Genomic DNA, 15,064 nt, shown 5'->3' with positions numbered 1-15,064 from the left:
CTCGGAGCTTCCCAACTCCTTGTTGCTTCCCCCCTCCACGTCTGCATCACCCTCCGAACTTCCCAAACCCCTTGCTGCTTCTCCCCCTGTATAACTTCCCAAACCCCTTGCTGCTTCTCCCCCTGTATAACTTCCCAAACCGTTTGCTGCTTTTTCCCCTGCATCTGCACTCTCTCCGAGCTTCCCAACTCCTTGCTGCTTGCCCCCCACCCACATCTGCATCACCCTCCGAACTTCCCAAACCCCTTGATGCTTCTCCCCCTGTGAAACTTACCAAACCCTTTGCCATTTTTTTTCCCTTTGTTTTTGGCGTCCGCTTGTTGCTTAAACTTCTCTCTAGCCCTTCTTTACACTTCACCGCTGCCCCTCTGTCATAACTTTCCTACTCAGATCTGAACCTTAGAGTTCAGAACATGAGAAGCTAGCATAAAACCTCCAAACTTAATTACCAGCTTGGATCTGATATCGCTGCCACCAGCCAGAAGATTCCAGTGTCTGGCTCACTGTGGTCTCCCCAAAACCTTCCCTGGGGGACCCCAAGACTCAGATTCCTTGAGTCTCACAACAAAGGGGAATAAACCATTTCCCTTCCCCCTCCTCCCCACCAGGTGTTCCCTCCCTGGGTTCCTGGAGAGATATACAGATTCAAGCTCCGTGATCTAAACAAAGGGATTCTACACTCTCCCCCCCATTCTCTATTCCTGTTAAGTACAGACTCAAGTCCCTCAAGCCTCAACAAGGGGGAAAAAAACAAACAGGTCTTCAAAAGCAAAACTTTATATAAAAAGAAAGAAAAAGACATAAAAATGGTCTCTGTATCAAGGTAAAAATATACAGGGTCAATTGCTTAAAAGAAAAAATGAATAAACAGCCTTATCCAAAAAGAATACAATTTAAAAACATTCCAGCAACTACACATATGTAAATACAAAAAAAAACTATATAAACCTATTGTCTTACTATCCTTGTACTTACAACTTTGAAACAGAAGATTAGAAAGCCTGGAGATAAAGAGATCACTCTCAGAGCCGAGAGGGTCACCGAACCCAGACAAAGAACAAAGAACTTACACCCAAACTTTCCTCCATCCAGTTTTGAAAGTATTTTGTCTCCTGATTGGTCCTCTGGTCAGGTGTTTCAGGTCACTGTTTATTAACCCTTTTATAGGTGAAAGAGACATTAACCCTTAGCTATCTGTTTATGACACCCTCCCCTACCGAAGATCACCATCACACTGCTCCATTGTCCTTACCCTGCAAGGCTTCAGAGTCTCTCGCTGCTTCCAGCCGCACTCCCCTCTCATCAGTTGCCACTAATCATTCACTCTCCTCCCCCCTCCTGTTCCTTGACCCAGCCTTTAGGTACACTCTTGCAGATTATCTGCTATCCTAGCCTCACAAATTAAGTCATTACTTTTCTTTTATACCGTTACATTGCGTAATTTCACTTATCACCCATATTGTATTATTGCACTGTGATTCACATTTTACTTGTAATTATAACACCCCATTGGTTGCTTCCACTTTTCTGATATACTTTATATTTGCATTGATACCATTGTGTTACATTGTGTATAAGGCCACTAACCACTTAATACATTCTATCTAAGATTGTTGACCATTTTATATATAAGCTACCATTTTATTTTGCATTTCTTTTGATATGCTTATTGACTGTATTGTATCCCATTGTGCTGAACCCCACTTACTGTACCTCACTGTTAGAACTCCCTACACTGTTCAATAAGAAGAAGCCCCCATCATTGTCTATTGTAAACACCCTATACATCCCATCCCATAGTATTTCATTGTTAAATTCTCACCACTTCCTTTTTCCTTTAATAAAGAAATTAATTGGCACCCCACCTATGTGGTAATTGCTCCCCAAGATCCCATATACCTGAAGGCAGGGACAAATGTTAATGTAACTAATTTACTAATGTACTGTAATGTAATGCAATTTAAAAAAAAAGACTTCTGAGCAATTACAGCTCAGTAAGTCTAACTTCAGTACCAGGCAAATTCGTTGAAACTATAGAAAAGAACAGAATTATCAGACACATACATGAACATGATGTGTTGTAGAAGGTTCAACATAACTTTTGTAAAGAAAAATCATGCTTCACAAATCTATTAGAATTCTTTGAGTGAGTATGGATCAAACAAACATGTAGAAAAGTGTGATCTAGTGAATATAGTGCACTTGATCTTTCAAAAAGTCTTTGACAAGGTCCCTCATTAAAGTCTCTTAAGCAAAGTAATTAGAGATGTTATAGGACAAGCAGGAAGGTCTCTCCTGGATCAGTAACTGGTTATAAAATAGGAAACAAGGGGTTGGGATAAACGGTCAGTTTTCACAGGGAAAAGAGGTAAAATAGTGGGATCTCCCAAGCAGCTGAACTAGGACCAGTGCTGTTCAACATCTTCATAAATGATCTCAAAAAAGGAGGAGTGGGATAGCTCAGTGGTTCAAGCAATGGCCTACTAAACCCAGTGTTGTGAGTTCAATCCTTGAGGTGGGGCTGCTTAGGGATCTGGGGCAAAAATCAATACTTGATCCTGTTAGTGCAGGCAGGGAGCTGGACTTGATGACCTTTCAAGGTCTCTTCCAGTTCTAGGAGATAGGTATATCTCCAATTATTTTTTTTTAAAGAGTGAAGTGGTGAAGTTTGCAGATGATGCAAAATTACACAAGTCTTTTAAGTCCAAAGCAGACTGAAGAGTTACAAAGGGATCTCTCAAAACTGAGTTACTGGGCAAAAAAATAGCAGATAAATTTCAGTATTAATAAGTGCAAAGTAATGCAAATTGGAAAACATAATTTCAGCTATACGTACAAAATGATGGGGTCTAAATTACCTGTTCCCACTCAAGAAATATTTTGGGAGCATTGTGGTTAGTTCTCTGAAAACTTCTGCTCAATGTGCAGCAGGAGCGAAAAAAAAAAAATGAACAGGATGTTATGAACCGTTAGGAAAGGAATCGATAAGACCAAAAATATCATAATGCCACTCTAAAAATCTACAGTATGCCAACATCTTGGATACTGCAAGAAGTTCTGGTTACCCTATCTTAAAAAAATATTAGAATTGGAAAAAGTAAAGAGAAGGGCAACAAAATGATTAGGGGTATGAATCAGCTTCCATATAAGGAGAGATTAAAAAGACTGGGACTGTTCAGCTTAATAAAGAGATGACTAAGAGGGGATATGATAGAGATCTGTATAATCATGAATGGTGTGGAGAAAGTGTATAAGGAAGTGTTATTTAGCCCTTTTTTTCACAACAAAACCAGGGGTCACCCAATGAAATTAATAGAAATAGTTTCAAAACAAACAAAAGGAAATACTTCTTCATACAACATACAGTCAACTCGTTGCCAGGGACTGGACAACAGTGGATGGATCAGTCAGTGTACTGCCCTGGTCTGTTCTTTCTCTCTGAAACATCTGGCACCAGCCACTTTCAGAAAAAAGAATATTGGGCTAGATGGACCATTGGCCTGACCCACAAAGGCCATTCTTATATTTTTATGGATGTTGGGCTGCTGTAAGGATCAAAATGAACCCTAATGTAAATTAGAGAATCCTTAAGGACTACTCTATATGGCAACCTCTTCACAGCTAACTATTGGATTCTCTGAAGCCCAGAAGCTCTGTTGCACTGAGCACTATGAGCATGCACCCTCCTGCCCCTACATTGGAGTCTGCAAACTGGAGTAATACAGAGCAACTTACATCAGCCCTATGTTACTCCTATACAATTGCCCCTTTATGAACCATATTTGCCACTGGAGTCCAACCTTCCATCTTTCACAGTGGACAGCATATAACTTTCCCTCATTACTGCTTCACTGAGTCTTTTTAGGTCTATATAGATACTGGCATGCCCATTTTTTTTCACAACACACCACTCTGTTGGTTTCAGCTATGTGCTCTTCTATCCTATTCGCCATTCTAATACAGTTCTTCCTTCATTTTGGGAGGTAGAGAGAGAGCCACTTTTCAGGCAGTTCTGAGTACATAGGCTCTGACCTTCATTTTCAATAAAATCCACACAAGTACTCCTTAAAGCAAGCCATTTTTCTGAACACCACCTCAGCTTCCTCTGTGTCTTTTTGGGTCCAATCCAAAAATCCAAGTCAATGAAATCCAGAAGTCAATGAAAAGACAGGCCCAAATCAATGGCTGTGGTTTAGTCTCAGAGGTTGCCTGCTAAGGCCCAATTATTGACAGAAGTGTTAAGCACATATTTCTGGTTTCTGATGCTGGTATGGTCTTTAATTGATCCAGGTAAATTATCTGAATCAATTTTGAATTAAACAAGTGTTAAAAATCCTGAGATTAACGCTCCAAGCCTGTTCACAAGTATTGTCTTTGACACAGATTCCAGGTGATAGGAATCTCTCCACCTTGACTGGGCTACATCTCTGAATCTTTTGCAGCAACGGAGACACTTCCAGAGTCATCTCCCACTCTGACCCTTGTGTGTACTCAATAAAAGGACTAGGTCAGCATAATGGGGCTCTAAATACATTGGTTCAGGCTAGGTGCCAGAACCAAACTGTTGCAAATCTGTGTGAACCACAACAGTAAACCAAACTTTTATTAGAATACAATATAATCTGTAAAGTTAATTAGTCCCTCACTGCTTCTGCCTAGAATATCCTCCAGCCACGCTGCCTACTCTAGCTTTCAGATATAATTCCATGTATTCTCACAACTGCTAGATGCACCACTGGAATCCTCAAAGAAACTGGAGCAAAGAAAATTCAGCACTGCACTTGAAGGTAGATTGCCTCACTTAAAACAGAGGCTGGACAGAGAATTAACTGCCGTAACGGACAGTCCTCAACATTTTTATAGTCCATCATCCAGTTATTACAATGATAGGCACTACAAAAAATGTTTCTAGTAGAATAAATACACCATGTGAAACAAATGCAGAGTAATCTGCCCATTGCCCTTAGCAGTGTCATGTCAAGACATGCCAGTGTCCATATTTTACAGTTTGCTCAAATGAAATCTGATATTGTTAGTTTAGCATCATATGAAAAAAATAAGTCATATAAAACACTATAACCAGGATTGAGGTAAAAACAATTAATAAAAAGTAACTAAGAAAAGTTATGATAGCCTACTGGCTCACTTGTTTGCACTTGTGTATTAACAGATTTATAGACCTACTTTCCCACCAGTTCTGCCAATCATCATAGGAGCAGCAAGGGTTTTTCAGCGGACAAGAAGTAGACTATTACACTCACTTTAAATAAAAAAAATGGCATTTTCAATGTAATAGTACTCTCTCTCTCTCTCTGGCTTGATCATCATAGCCTTTGCATGGGTGTGCGGGGACTGAAGAATGAGCAAGGGGTAATTACTTCCTGTGAACAAAGCATGTAGGCGGCATAGAAAAGTGGGATGAAGGTTGGGTCATGGTTGTGCCTCTTCAGAACTACCTATTTAGGTGACGGAGACCAAAAAGCTCACCTCCTTCTTCTGTCTGCCAATGAGCTGAGACAGCGAATGTCCTTCTCTAAAGCACCATCCCCCCCGGAGCTCCCCTAGGTGGGTGTGGCTTAACCCCACTCAATATGCATGCTGGATTGGAAAGTATACAGTCTGGCCTTACATATTTGTAGTGGTTCTGTTAAAGGTTTTTAGGAGATTTGTGAGTATTTTTCCAAGAACCTTTGAAAAACCCACAAACAAATGTAACTAAGTACATTCAGCAGAGCCTCTCTCACGAGTCCTTACTGAGTTCTCACATGAAGAAAACTTTCCTTCCTGATCCCATCCATGGCTGGCTGATTCTTTCACTCCTGCTGAGACTGGTTAACTCTTTCCAACAAAATAAAGTCAAACTGTGACCCTGGCATTTTTCTTATGCCATGAAGCTGGCAACTCCACCACGAGACAAAAGGCTCATGGCTGTGCCCCTTCTGGACAGCTCTGTATTAGCTGTGGTGTGCTGGAATTCATTCTTCACCCATCTTACACTGATTGCCTTCAAGACCTTAAAAGGTAGGCACATAATATCTGTATATTTACCAAAATAATATAATTTGCTGACACAATAAAATGGACACATTATTAAAGTTTGAAAAAGCTTCTTCTATTTTTCATAACTATTTAAATATGCATTGTGTTCCCTTCTGTCTCTTGTACTCTATACTGATCGCAAACAGGCATTCTCTACTAGAGCTTATATTGTAAAATTCTCCTCAGAGCTGTTCCAGTGTGTCATCTGGCTGAATCCTCTACTCCAGATTGTGGCCTGGACTTCTTTCATAGCTAGTGTGTTGAAAACAGAGTTGTTCTATTGCTAGAAGCCTGCACTATGAATTTGCTGCTGCTGCTGCTGCTGCTGCTGCAGTTATTGTTCTGTCAGCCATTTCAGGATTCTTCCCCCTTGGTGCAGCGGGTGCTTGGAAATCCCACTTGTGGTACTAATGTGAATAGGATAAGTCCCTATGTTGCTCTCGATGGAGCACAGAGGCCTTGAGTTAATGTCCAAACTTACCCTTCAATCTGGCGTCTGGCTTCATTGCTAACTCAAAACCACCACACACAAACACCCACACACTATAAACCTCAGATGAAGCATTCTCTCCAAGCTTGACTATGCCAACTGTAATGGGACCAGCTTTTGTTGGTGAAAGAGACACGGTTTTCAACTTGTATGGAGCTCCTCTTCAGCTCTGGGAAAGGTATTCAGAGTGTCAGAGCCAAATACAAAGTGCAGCAGATTGTTAAGCATAAGGAGTTAACACATGCATTCAGGGTGAAGTAGACAGTTCACTTTATAACAATGGTAACTTTTAAAGTTAAGTAGGTTTCCCAGGAAATCTCTAGCGGGAGGTGTATACAAATGTAGCCCCTTAGGTTAGGCCAAAAAAATCAGCCTTTTGATGCTTTGCCCTGAGGAGAAACCCATTTTCTACAAATTACCTTTTCTCAGAGCAAAGATCCAAACTATGTAGAGGAGTGACTCTCAGAATCACAGGTATGTTTGTTCTGAGTCAATGTGGTTATGAACTTGTAACCACAGAATAACCGGGGTAATTTTTGTTAGGCACATTAGCATGCATGTAGTTTCTTTTGTTGTTTTGAATGTGTTTTCTGTGTAAGGCTTTCACCTTAAATATAATGTGCTTGCCTAGGAAAAAAAAACTGCGTGGTAACAATTGTGGGCAATTATGCTGTTTATAGCCTCTGAGTGTCATGATAGGAGCATGGGTTATCTGGCCTAGCAGGTGGGTCCAGAAGCCAGACCTAGTGGTCAGAGGAGGAGTTGGAGCTGGAAATCAAGCCAGGGCTCAGAGCTGGAGTCAGAAACCAGGAGTCAAGCCTAAGGTCAGAGCTGGAATCAGGAGGCTGGCCAAAAATCAAAGCTGGTGTCAAGGTTCAGGCATGAAGCCCAGGGTCAGAGTTAGTCAGTGGTCAAGTCAGGAATCAGTCAGAGATGAGATCTGGAGTCCAACAGAGGGAATGAGAGTGGGGTTTGTTGTAATGAGAGACTGCATACTGCTGGGTTGCCCAGACAGTTTACTGGAACTCCCTCCATTCTTACATAGTTCACCTAGACCAAATAAAGATCACAGGTGGTGTTGCCAGTCATGTCTTCCACAGTCAGCACTTTCCTGTGGTGCTTAGTCCCCCCAGGGTTTACAGCACCTGGCTTGCAGCTCTGTCATGGGTGCCAGGGGACAATGTGGAATCCCGTAACATGGGTTCTAGTGTTCCTGGATTCTTGTGCTGAGGAAGAAAGGCAAAGCAGGCCTGCTTAGACAGTCTGACCTGCTGTAGGAATTCTCAGTGCAATCAGGTAACTGTGTAGCCTAGAAATTCTCCTTCCTAACCAGAGTGAGATGCATGTCTCCACCTAAGATGATAATGGCTTAGAGCCAGAAGCTTGAGAGAGGGTGCCCTTGCTAGACTATATAGGGTGATTACAGGTACAGTTGCCTTGAACTGTGACCCCACTGTGTCTCTCCAGAACCCACAGAGACATTCCCATCCTCATGGTATTATATCCTAGTTGTAACTGAACCTTCTTACTTAGGGTTGCCACTTGTCCAGGTTTTCCCAGGATCAACCTTTTAGTGGTAGTTGTCCCAGGAAATCTGTAAGGGTGTTCAGTACACACTGCCATCTATCCAGTTTATGGGCTCAGGATCATCCATGATGTCCCATTTTTTGGCAACCCTTCACTTACCACTGTGACTTAGCAGTAGAGTGGGACAAAAAAATTGAAATTTCGAAATTGTTTATTTTCAAAATGTCAATTAAAAAAATGTGAAATTTCCATTAAAAATATTTTGCTTTTTCAACCACCTCTGCTCTGCAGTAAATTATTATCCTCAATCTTAATAGACCAGCAGGTAACTTAACTGAATATCTCTGCATTCCTGTAAAGATCTTTGAGTTTGCAGCTCTGTTATATAATATAAGTCCTTTCACTGGCATTTTGAGAAATAAGAATTTCAAGTATTGCCAAGGAAAGGACTATTTAAAATGAAAAAAATGACAACCAAAATGATGATTTAAAATAAAATTCGGAGTCTACTGACAGAAAATGACCAATGACTGCTTTCTCCAAGGCTTGTAAATACTCTTCGTCTACTCCGAAATCTCAGGAATAGCATTATTGTTTCAGCTGTTCAATGAAACCATTATCCATAATAACTTATTTGTGTCCCATCCCTCCCTGCACTTCTGTTTCTTCTAGTTGATCAGAATTTTTGTATCTTTGCCTAAAGATCTAATCTACATTATCTTAGTGAACTGTTAACCTGTATATTTCTTTTGCTCTATTATGTTCATTCCTCGCTGTGGTGTTTAAAGGGAAACTCAGATGAAAGCTCTGTGAACAAGAAGAGCCTAACTCAAACAACTGATGGCAGTAACATTCCCATTGATGGCTGCCAATCCAATCTTAACTAACTGGTTTATCTAGCTACTTCAGTATATCTATAGCCAAATTATATGTTCTGTCCCAAGACTCCTGTCATAAATGGAGTAGAAACAGGCCTGAAAGAATATTTCCTGATGTAGAGACAGAACCCTGGCTGGCACAGAACTGCCAGAACAGGTTTATGCCACCTCTCTCTCAGCACAGGTGGTCTGACTGGAGCATGCAGCACTGCAGTAATCTCAAGTGGCAGACTGCCCCTAGGAAGTCACTGCAGCCTAGGTGCTGCTGAGAGGTTTAGACAGGACCCTATCATGGCCAAGAATTTGAGAGGTCAATGTGGATCCCCCTCTAGTCCAGGAACAGAGGAACAGAGATTCATAGTCTCAGAATTTTAACTCACTAATTGCTGATCTCCAGGCTTGTCAATAACGACATAAATGGAAGTCTTAAATTGGAGTGAGTTTCCTTTTATCTGTTCAGTGCATTATTTTCTATTTACTGGTCTACAGTTGAGCTAGATTGGCAATGCCTTTTCCCTGCTGCTGTCAACATTGATAAAGTAACATATATTACCTACATTCCCCTCAGAACTGTGCTTGTTTCTCTCCAGTTTTATTTAGGCCAAATTAAGTATCTACAAGGACTAGTTCAAAATGACTTTCACCTTTACTATTCCCACACATCTCTGAGGGATATCTTTTTACAAGTCAAATCCTGCTTGCTTTACTCATGAAAGTCCTCAGAATTATTGAAATGGAAGTTTTGTATGACTATGACAAGCCCAGTTTGGTCCTACAAGGGAATGGGGTGAGCAAAATAATGTAACAGACAGTTGAAGGAAGTCATGAAGAGCACTAAGGTCCTGATTCAGCAAAGTTAAGTATGCACATAAATGTTTTTCTGAACAAGGGCCCCAATGCAACAAACAATATATAAACAGAACATTTCATACCAATAACGACAACCTTTGTGTAGCAATCAATACAACATACAAGAAAGTATTCAAACATCTCCAACTGAAAGCAAACACAAAGATTTAATTTATAGCCTACAAGAAATGGAGAAATTTTTAGTGAGTAACAAGCAAAATTATGCCCATGCTGGCACTTCCACTAGTTGTCTGTGTTAATCAGATCCAGTTTCAGTGCCAATTATAATGTGGATGTATAAAAATAATTCAGCACATCATATGACATTAAATTCTACAACTAAGTTCAGCAACACAAGGAAGGTATGTAAAGTGGTAATATGATTCCTAGGTCAAGCAAGCTTTGATTAGTAACACCCAAAGGAGAAAAAAAACACCAAGATATGAAAACATAAGCATGTCTATCACACCACAATGCAAATCATTCTGAAGCAGCTAAAAGTACATAGTAAGAGGGAAAAGTAGTATATAGGATCAAAAACAGGTAAAGAGATTAAGTTTGATGGTAAATAAAACCATCAAACTTAAGAAAATAGAAACAAACAGGTAGTAACTAGCAGAAATAAGATAAGCAATTGCTCCTGACTATAAGTGTACCAGTTGACATATAAACATAACCCTAAACACAATATGAACATCACATGGTATTAATGACATCGGATAATGTCAATTAACAGGAGACGGTGACTATAATAAATGTGAGACACACAGGAGTGCTGATAAAATACTGGTCTTCATTTTCTGGCCCACAGCCATCTCAGGTGGGTCAGGAATACAAAAGGTCACAGGACAAGTGTGAGTATCCATTGACTCCTGGGGCTATTGTACCAGTAACACTGGTGGGTTCAATCAATCAAGAAGCACTGGTACACTAGAGCTTAAACTGTTAAGTAACAACAGAAAGGTCAAAATTTATGAGGAGCAAGGAGAGAGGATTTTTATATCTAGCAGTCAGAAATCCCAGTCTACTTAGCTAAGGATTAAGGTAATAACCTGAAACATCTTGGGAAAATTTCTATCACGCATAATACAAGTATGGAAAGGGCATGTATCTATTCATATACCTATTGAATTTATAATTACCCAAAAGAAATCATTTGTATTTTAATCTGATTATCTTGATTCATTGCTGATACATTTTTTAGAATAGTTCTTTAAAAAAAAAATACAATCCTGTTGCATCCAGTGTGGAATAAGTGTTAACTTGGAAAAATCTGTGCCAGTGTTGCTGCATGCTGTGCACTGCACTACAGATTCAAGTAGGGCACGTTCCTTCAGAGGGTTTTGGCACTGCTTGATTCCTGGGTGCAGTGGAGACTGTATTTCATTAGCCTCCTACCTTGCCCTGTGTACTGTCAGTGCACTTATTCTTTTGACTAAAGTCAACCATGCAATTTTATACTGGGTTTAAAAGGCCTCAAGGGATGTACATGTTTATGGAGGAGGGGAAGAGAGGGAGGACTAGTCAGAACAGAAGGAATCAGAACTGTAAAGGGTACATTTTCTAAGTAGGGCATGGTAGGTATGAACAGCTAGTGTGAAATCTCAGCCTCTTTGAAATCAGTGGGAGTTTTGCCATTGACTTCAGTGGGATCAGGATTCCACCCCTTTTTAGGTAAAGCGTTGTCAAATAAAAATAGATGTGAGAAACAGAAACACATTCAACTAGTCAAAGGAACAGGGGAAAAGAAAAGGTTTCAAGCAGCTAACATCATGAAAGGTGATGCAGTGCACAACATGTGGTTAACATTACAAACTCTTTAGCAATGCAAAGCAATTCAAAAGAACATATGTAGAGTCCTGTTAAATAATTCAGTCTGAGTGAGCATCAGCCCAACTCAGGCTGGCTAATTCCTTTGCTATAGTTCTCTGGCTAGGAACAAAGGCAGCTCTATATTCTAATGTCTGGCCCCTTCCGACTTGTACCACTTGATTTTTCACTACTTATTTATAGAAGGGGACTCGAGCTAATATGCAGTTAGGGATTGCAGTAAACACACTCTTCAGATTTTTCCCTGCAATATTTCAGTTAGCTTACTATAGCGATGTTGTGTGTTTTTTTTAAAGGTCTAGATTGTGACTTGAACTACAAACCCATGCAAAGGTGTTAGAGGGAATGAGAACCACATTTACACCACTACATGAGTTCCCTTATCCTTGAGCCCAAACAAGCAGATGCTGTGTCCTTCCTAATCCTCCCACAGAGCACATGAGCAATAGGGGGAGTGTGTGTGTGTGGCGGGGGGCGTTGCCAGAGCCTTAGCTCATCTCACTCATCAGCCCAGGTGGCACAGTTGAGCTACTGGTTTGTGGGAGTTGTAGTTTGCAGGGGGTATATACCAGGAGCATATTATTAGCCATCAATCCCCTGGAGCAGGGGAGCAATTGTGCCTCAGAGACAGTGTCACTCTGCCTCCTGCGGCAACATTCTGGGGTGCTGGGGTTTACGTGGCTCTAATCAAAAACACAGTCTAGCCCTTCACTGCTACCTGTTAGGATGTTAGAGGAGTGGCTGCAGACAGATAGCACAAGGGTGACTGAGGGCAGAATGTGGCCCAGTATTTTTATGATACTGGTTAACATTGCGGTATCTACTATAGCAGGGGTCGGCAGCCTATGGCATGCGTGCCAAAGATGGCATGCGAGCCAATTTTTAATGGCACGCTGGAGCCTGCTGGGACTCCAGCATGCCATTAAAAATCCTGCCCAGCCTGGCCCGCTCTCCTCTGCCCTCCGCTCCCACCGCGGGGGCAGGGAGCAGAAGCATAGCCGTGCGCACAGGGTGGGCAAATGGCCCCACTCTCCCAGCACGGCAAGTTGCAGGGTCCGCGCTCCCGGGAGCGCCGGGCCAAATGCAGCAAGGTGCTGGCCCCTCCCCTGCCTTCTCCCCCCCCTGAAGCCCTGCTGCCACGCACAAAGCTCTGGGGGTTGGGGCTGCGTGCTCCTGCAGGGCAGCATGTGTCACTCTGCGTGGAGCCTCTAGGTAAAGGGCCCAAGGCTGGGGATGTTGGATAAGGGGTGGGGGTAGTCAGAGGACAGATGGGGGTAGGGTCCATTCTGAGGACAGGGAACAGAAAAACTTAGATAGAGGGTGTGGTCCTGGGGGGCAGTTAGGGGTATGGGTCCCAGGAGGGGGTAGTCAGGGGACAAGGAGCAGCCGGGTTGGGAGTTCTTAGGGGGGCAGTCACCCAGCCCTCTCCCCTGAGCCCTGACACCCCCCACACCCCCCACGCCCTCTGCCCTGAGCCCCGCACACCCCCAGGCCCCTGCCTTGAGCCCTGTACCTCCCTCATGCAAACCCAGCCCTCTGCTTGACTCCTTCATCCCCCCCCCAACCCTAGCCCTGACTCTGGCACCCCCACCCATACCTAGCGCCCCCTCTGCCCTGACATCTCAGCCCCCACCCTGACTCCAGCCCGCCCCCAGCCCACTGGGTCCTGGCTGCTGGCCCCGTACAGTCCGCTGCTGGTCTGGTGTTCTGGCTGACGGACCCTTGCCAGCCAGGGTCCCGGACGCAGGCCTCACTCAGCCCGCTGCCATCCTAGGTGAACAGAACCCCAAACCAGCAGCGGGCTGAGCAGGCCGGTGGCATAAGATCCACATTTTAATTTCATTTAAAATGATGCTTCTTAAACATTTTGAAAACCTTGTTTATTTTACAATACAGCGCTACTTTAGTTATATAATATATAGACCTTCTAAAAAACATTAAAATGTATTACCGGCACGCAAAACCTTAAATTAGAGTGAATAAATGAAGACTCGGCACACCGCTTCTGAAAGGTTGCTGACCCCTGTACTATAGGATGTGGTTTTGAGCTAATTTTAAGTATTTCTTTTTGTATGAACCAGTAAAAATAATTAGGCTTTATAAATATCATGCAGTCAGAGATTCAAGGAAACCTAGTAATAACAAATGAGATTCCAGAAAATATGGCTGCCACCTGGCATTGGCTTCTATATGCCATTCCTTCCAAAACATACTGCAGCTGTACATTTAGTTATGTTTCTATACACAAATCAGTGCAACACTTTTCTGTTACTATATGTTTATCCAAAGTATTTGCAGTTCTCTTAACTAATTACTGCATTCATTTGAATATCTGCAAACTGGGCTGAGCCCCAATTTATTTGAACTGTTTTACCTTTTTCCAACTAGCTTTCAGCATTCGCCATATGTACGAATATCTTCCATATTTAGGGAGGAAGTTCTTTAATACTCTGCTTCCCTGAAGTGGAACTCATTTATCCTATCATAGCTGCTGAGTGCCAAGGTCTAAAACCAGCCTTAAAATGGATTGAAGTCTTGCTAGTGAATAATGGAATATGGTAAAGTGTGCCATGAACCTCAATGTTTGCCTGAGGGGAATATACACGTGGAAGAGTGAGATAGTTGCAAAACTAATTCTGGGCAATCATTCAGAATTTACAGTATGTCAGCAGGTCACTAATAAAAAAAATGTATAGCATACCATGACTATGCTTTTTTTATCCTCTTGATATACAAAAGGGAGCCAGGAAGTGTGCTGGCTTTTAATGCAAGCCACCCTTAGGTTATGTCTACACTGCAGATTTTAGCTATGTTTTAACAAATTAATTAGCACATGGTAGCTAACAAATGCTATACAAACCTTTGTTCCAGGATACATGAGTTTTCTGGGTTAATCACAACAAGCAACAAATGTTTATGCCTGCCACAGCCCTAGTTGAGCTCCCCCTTCTGGATACTCATCAGACTGCTGTGTTTGAGTCCCCTATACTGAACTTATGCACTTTTAAGGTTCCCTTCCTTTGGGTAGGCTCCAGCCCTGGCTCATTCTTTGGTCTCTCGGGCACAGTTCCAAGGCGCACACGGTCTGTCTGTTACCTCTCCATCAAAGCAGAACGTTACAGTCCAGTTATCATAACCCGCCAGGGCAAGTGCTGATGCTCCCAACCCCCATCACCCCTCCCAAGAAAAAAAATTCATGTAGCTTAAACACAGCCTTTTCAGATCTCCAACCCTTGTGGATGCTTTGTTCTTCAGCTTACCTCTCCAGGGACATGTGATAGTTGAAGCACACAACACAGAAACTTTGCAAATAGGGTTTCCAACTTTCAACTTGCACAAAACTGAACACGCTTGTCCCGCCTCCTGCCCCACCCCTCTGCTGAGGCCCCACTCCTTCTTCGAGGCCCAGTTCCCCACTCACTCCATCCCTGCCTCCCTCTGTCACTTGCTC

Source organism: Gopherus flavomarginatus, chromosome 1, assembly GCF_025201925.1.
Source record: "Gopherus flavomarginatus isolate rGopFla2 chromosome 1, rGopFla2.mat.asm, whole genome shotgun sequence".
NCBI lineage: Eukaryota > Metazoa > Chordata > Testudines > Testudinidae > Gopherus > Gopherus flavomarginatus.
The sequence above is the reverse complement of the archived record's forward strand: the minus strand, read 5'-3'. Positions refer to the sequence as shown.